Source organism: Oncorhynchus mykiss, chromosome 12 (genome assembly GCF_057628025.1).
Source record: "Oncorhynchus mykiss isolate SJ-2025 chromosome 12, ASM5762802v1, whole genome shotgun sequence".
NCBI classification, from domain to species: domain Eukaryota; kingdom Metazoa; phylum Chordata; class Actinopteri; order Salmoniformes; family Salmonidae; genus Oncorhynchus; species Oncorhynchus mykiss.
In genome coordinates, this window is record NC_143033.1 from 60,049,197 (window position 1) to 60,055,196 (window position 6,000).

A 6,000-nucleotide genomic window follows, 5' to 3' on the forward strand; every position below is an offset into this window, starting at 1 on the left:
TTCTAGAATTTTTTTCTAGATTTTTTTTCTAGATTTTTTTTCTAGATTTTTTTTCTAGATTTTTTTCTAGATTTTTTTTCTAGATTTTTTTCAAGATTTTTTTTCTAGATTTTTTTTCTAGATTTTTTTCTAGATTTTTTTTCTAGATTTTTTTTCTAGATTTTTTTCTAGATTTTTTCTAGATTTTTTTTCTAGATTTTTTTCTAGATTTTTTTTCTAGATATTTTTCTAGATTTTTTTTCTAGTTTTTTTTCTAGATTTTTTTTCTAGATTTTTTTTCTAGATTTTTTTTCAAGAATTTTTTTCTAGATTTTTTTTCTAGATTTTTTTCTAGATTTTTTTTCTAGATATTTTTCTAGATTTTTTTTCTAGTTTTTTTTCTAGATTTTTTTTCTAGATTTTTTTTCTAGATTTTTTTTCAAGAATTTTTTTCTAGATTTTTTTTCTAGATATTTTTCTAGATTTTTTTTCTAGATTTTTTTCTAGATTTTTTTTCTAGATTTTTTTTCTAGATTTTTTTTCTAGATTTTTTTTCTAGATTTTTTTTCTAGATTTTTTTCTAGATTTTTTTTGTAGATTTTTTTTCTAGATTTTTTTCTAGATTTATTTTATAGATTTTATTTCTAGATTTTTTTCTAGATTTTTTTTCTAGATTTTTTTTCTAGATTTTTTTTCTAGATTTTTTTTCTAGATTTTTTTCTAGATTTTTTTTCAAGAATTTTTTTCTAGATTTGTTTCTAGATTTTTTTTCTAGATTTTTTTTCTAGATTTTTTTTCTAGATTTTTTTCTAGATTTTTTCTAGATTTTTTTTCTAGATTTTTTTTCTAGATTTTTTTCTAGATTTTTTTTCTAGATTTTTTTTCTAGATTTTTTTCTAGATTTTTTCTAGATTTTTTTTCTAGATTTTTTTCTAGATTTTTTTTCTAGATATTTTTCTAGATTTTTTTTCTAGTTTTTTTTCTAGATTTTTTTTCTAGATTTTTTTTCTAGATTTTTTTTCAAGAATTTTTTTCTAGATTTTTTTTCTAGATTTTTTTCTAGATTTTTTTTCTAGATTTTTTGTCTAGATTTTTTTTCTAGATATTTTTCTAGATTTTTTTTCTAGATTTTTTTCTAGATTTTTTTTCTAGATTTTTTTTCTAGATTTTTTTTCTAGATTTTTTTTCTAGATTTTTTTTCTAGATTTTTTTCTAGATTTTTTTTGTAGATTTTTTTTCTAGATTTTTTTCTAGATTTATTTTATAGATTTTATTTCTAGATTTTTTTCTAGATTTTTTTTCTAGATTTTTTTTCTAGATTTTTTTTCTAGATTTTTTTTCTAGATTTTTTTCTAGATTTTTTTTCAAGAATTTTTTTCTAGATTTGTTTCTAGATTTTTTTTCTAGATTTTTTTTCTAGATTTTTTTTCTAGATTTTTTTTCTAGATTTTTTTTCTAGATTTTTTTCTAGATTTTTTTCTAGATTTTTTTTCTAGATTTTTTTTCTAGATTTTTTTTCTAGATTTTTTTTCTAGATTTTTTTCTAGATTTTTTTTCTAGATTTTTTTTCTAGATTTTTTTCTAGATTTTTTTTCTAGATTTTTTTCTAGATTTTTTTTCTAGAATTTTTTTCTAGATTTTTTTTCTAGATTTTTTTTCTAGATTTTTTTTCTAGATTTTTTTCTAGAATTTTTTTCTAGATTTTTTTCTAGATTTTTTTTCTAGATTTTTTTTCTAGATTTTTTTCTAGATTTTTTTTCTAGATTTTTTTTCTAGATATTTTTCTAGAATTTTTTTCTAGATTTTTTTCTAGATTTTTTTCTAGATTTTTTGTCTAGATTTTTTTTCTAGATTTTTTTTCTAGATTTTTTTTCTAGATTTTTTTCTAGATTTATTTTATAGATTTTTTTTCTAGATTTTTTTCTAGATTTTTTTTCTAGATTTTTTTTCTAGATTTTTTTCTAGATTTTTTTTCTAGATTTTTTTTCTAGATTTTTTTTCTAGATTTTTTTTCTAGATTTTTTTCTAGATTTTTTTTCTAGATTTTTTTTCTAGATTTTTTTTCTAGATTTTTTTCTAGATTTTTTTCTAGATTTTTTTTCTAGATTTTTTCTAGATTTTTTTTCTAGATTTTTTTCTAGATTTTTTTTCTAGAATTTTTTTCTAGATTTTTTTTCTAGAATTTTTTTCTAGATTTTTTTTCTAGATTTTTTTTCTAGAATTTTTTTCTAGATTTTTTTTCTAGATTTTTTTCTAGATTTTTTTTCTAGATTTTTTTCTAGATTTTTTTTCTAGATTTTTTTTCTAGATTTTTTTCTAGATTTTTTCTAGATTTTTTTTCTAGATTTTTTTCTAGATTTTTTTTCTAGATTTTTTTTCTAGATATTTTTCTAGATTTTTTTTCTAGTTTTTTTTCTAGATTTTTTTTCTAGATTTTTTTTCTAGATTTTTTTCTAGATTTTTTTTCAATAATTTTTTTCTAGATTTTTTTCTAGATTTTTTTTCTAGATTTTTTTTCTAGATTTTTTTCAAGATTTTTTTTCTAGATTTTTTTTCAAGATTTTTTTTCTAGATTTTTTTTCTAGATATTTTTCTAGAATTTTTTTCTAGATTTTTTTCTAGATTTTTTTCTAGATTTTTTGTCTAGATTTTTTTTCTAGATTTTTTTTCTAGATTTTTTTTCTAGATTTTTTTCTAGATTTTTTCTAGATTTTTTTTCTAGATTTTTTTCTAGATTTTTTTTCTAGATTTTTTTTCTAGATATTTTTCTAGATTTTTTTTCTAGTTTTTTTTCTAGATTTTTTTTCTAGATTTTTTTTCTAGATTTTTTTCTAGATTTTTTTTCTAGATTTTTTTCAAGATTTTTTTTCTAGATTTTTTTTCTAGATTTTTTTCTAGATTTTTTTTCTAGATTTTTTTTCTAGATTTTTTTCTAGATTTTTTCTAGATTTTTTTTCTAGATTTTTTTCTAGATTTTTTTTCTAGATATTTTTCTAGATTTTTTTTCTAGTTTTTTTTCTAGATTTTTTTTCTAGATTTTTTTTCTAGATTTTTTTTCAAGAATTTTTTTCTAGATTTTTTTTCTAGATTTTTTTCTAGATTTTTTTTCTAGATTTTTTGTCTAGATTTTTTTTCTAGATATTTTTCTAGATTTTTTTTCTAGATTTTTTTCTAGATTTTTTTTCTAGATTTTTTTTCTAGATTTTTTTTCTAGATTTTTTTTCTAGATTTTTTTCTAGATTTTTTTTGTAGATTTTTTTTCTAGATTTTTTTCTAGATTTATTTTATAGATTTTATTTCTAGATTTTTTTCTAGATTTTTTTTCTAGATTTTTTTTCTAGATTTTTTTTCTAGATTTTTTTTCTAGATTTTTTTCTAGATTTTTTTTCAAGAATTTTTTTCTAGATTTGTTTCTAGATTTTTTTTCTAGATTTTTTTTCTAGATTTTTTTTCTAGATTTTTTTTCTAGATTTTTTTTCTAGATTTTTTTCTAGATTTTTTTTCTAGATTTTTTTTCTAGATTTTTTTTCTAGATTTTTTTTCTAGATTTTTTTCTAGATTTTTTTTCTAGATTTTTTTTCTAGATTTTTTTCTAGATTTTTTCTAGATTTTTTTTTCTAGATTTTTTTCTAGATTTTTTTTCTAGATATTTTTCTAGATTTTTTTTCTAGTTTTTTTTCTAGATTTTTTTTCTAGATTTTTTTTCTAGATTTTTTTTCAAGAATTTTTTTCAAGATTTTTTTTCTAGATTTTTTTCTAGATTTTTTTTCTAGATTTTTTGTCTAGATTTTTTTTCTAGATATTTTTCTAGATTTTTTTTCTAGATTTTTTTCTAGATTTTTTTTCTATATTTTTTTTCTAGATTTTTTTTCTAGATTTTTTTTCTAGATTTTTTTTCTAGATTTTTTTTCTAGATTTTTTTTCTAGATTTTTTTCTAGATTTTTTTTCAAGAATTTTTTTCTAGATTTTTTTCAAGATTTTTTTTCTAGATTTTTTTTCTAGATTTTTTTCAAGATTTTTTTTCTAGATTTTTTGTCTAGATTTTTTTTCTAGATTTTTTTTCTAGATTTTTTTTCTAGATTTTTTTTCTAGATTTTTTTTCTAGATTTTTTTCTAGATTTTTTTCTAGATTTTTTTTCTAGATTTTTTTTCTAGATTTTTTTTCTAGATATTTTTCTAGAATTTTTTTCTAGATTTTTTTCTAGATTTTTTTCTAGATTTTTTGTCTAGATTTTTTTTCTAGATTTTTTTTCTAGATTTTTTTTCTAGATTTTTTTCTAGATTTATTTTATAGATTTTTTTTCTAGATTTTTTTCTAGATTTATTTTATAGATTTTTTTTCTAGATTTTTTTCTAGATTTTTTTTCTAGATTTTTTTTCTAGATTTTTTTCTAGATTTATTTTATAGATTTTTTTTCTATATTTTTTTCTAGATTTTTTTTCTAGATTTCTTTTCTAGATTTTTTTCTAGATTTTTTTCTAGATTTTTTTTCTAGATTTTTTTTCTAGATTTTTTTTCTAGATATTTTTCTAGAATTTTTTTCTAGATTTTTTTCTAGATTTTTTTCTAGATTTTTTGTCTAGATTTTTTTTCTAGATTTTTTTTCTAGATTTTTTTCTAGATTTTTTCTAGATTTTTTTTCTAGATTTTTTTCTAGATTTTTTTTCTAGATTTTTTTTCTAGATATTTTTCTAGATTTTTTTTCTAGTTTTTTTTCTAGATTTTTTTTCTAGATTTTTTTTCTAGATTTTTTTCTAGATTTTTTTTCTAGATTTTTTTCAAGATTTTTTTTCTAGATTTTTTTTCTAGATTTTTTTCTAGATTTTTTTTCTAGATTTTTTTTCTAGATTTTTTTCTAGATTTTTTCTAGATTTTTTTTCTAGATTTTTTTCTAGATTTTTTTTCTAGATATTTTTCTAGATTTTTTTTCTAGTTTTTTTTCTAGATTTTTTTTCTAGATTTTTTTTCTAGATTTTTTTTCAAGAATTTTTTTCTAGATTTTTTTTCTAGATTTTTTTCTAGATTTTTTTTCTAGATTTTTTGTCTAGATTTTTTTTCTAGATATTTTTCTAGATTTTTTTTCTAGATTTTTTTCTAGATTTTTTTTCTAGATTTTTTTTCTAGATTTTTTTTCTAGATTTTTTTTCTAGATTTTTTTCTAGATTTTTTTTGTAGATTTTTTTTCTAGATTTTTTTCTAGATTTATTTTATAGATTTTATTTCTAGATTTTTTTCTAGATTTTTTTTCTAGATTTTTTTTCTAGATTTTTTTTCTAGATTTTTTTTCTAGATTTTTTTCTAGATTTTTTTTCTAGATTTTTTTTCTAGATTTTTTTTCTAGATTTTTTTTCTAGATTTTTTTCTAGATTTTTTTTCTAGATTTTTTTTCTAGATTTTTTTCTAGATTTTTTCTAGATTTTTTTTTCTAGATTTTTTTCTAGATTTTTTTTCTAGATATTTTTCTAGATTTTTTTTCTAGTTTTTTTTCTAGATTTTTTTTCTAGATTTTTTTTCTAGATTTTTTTTCAAGAATTTTTTTCAAGATTTTTTTTCTAGATTTTTTTCTAGATTTTTTTTCTAGATTTTTTGTCTAGATTTTTTTTCTAGATATTTTTCTAGATTTTTTTTCTAGATTTTTTTCTAGATTTTTTTTCTATATTTTTTTTCTAGATTTTTTTTCTAGATTTTTTTTCTAGATTTTTTTTCTAGATTTTTTTTCTAGATTTTTTTTCTAGATTTTTTTCTAGATTTTTTTTCAAGAATTTTTTTCTAGATTTTTTTCAAGATTTTTTTTCTAGATTTTTTTTCTAGATTTTTTTCAAGATTTTTTTTCTAGATTTTTTGTCTAGATTTTTTTTCTAGATTTTTTTTCTAGATTTTTTTTCTAGATTTTTTTTCTAGATTTTTTTTCTAGATTTTTTTCTAGATTTTTTTCTAGATTTTTTTTCTAGATTTTTTTTCTAGATTTTTTTTCTAGATATTTTTCTAGAATTTTTTTCTAGATTTTTTTCTAGATTTT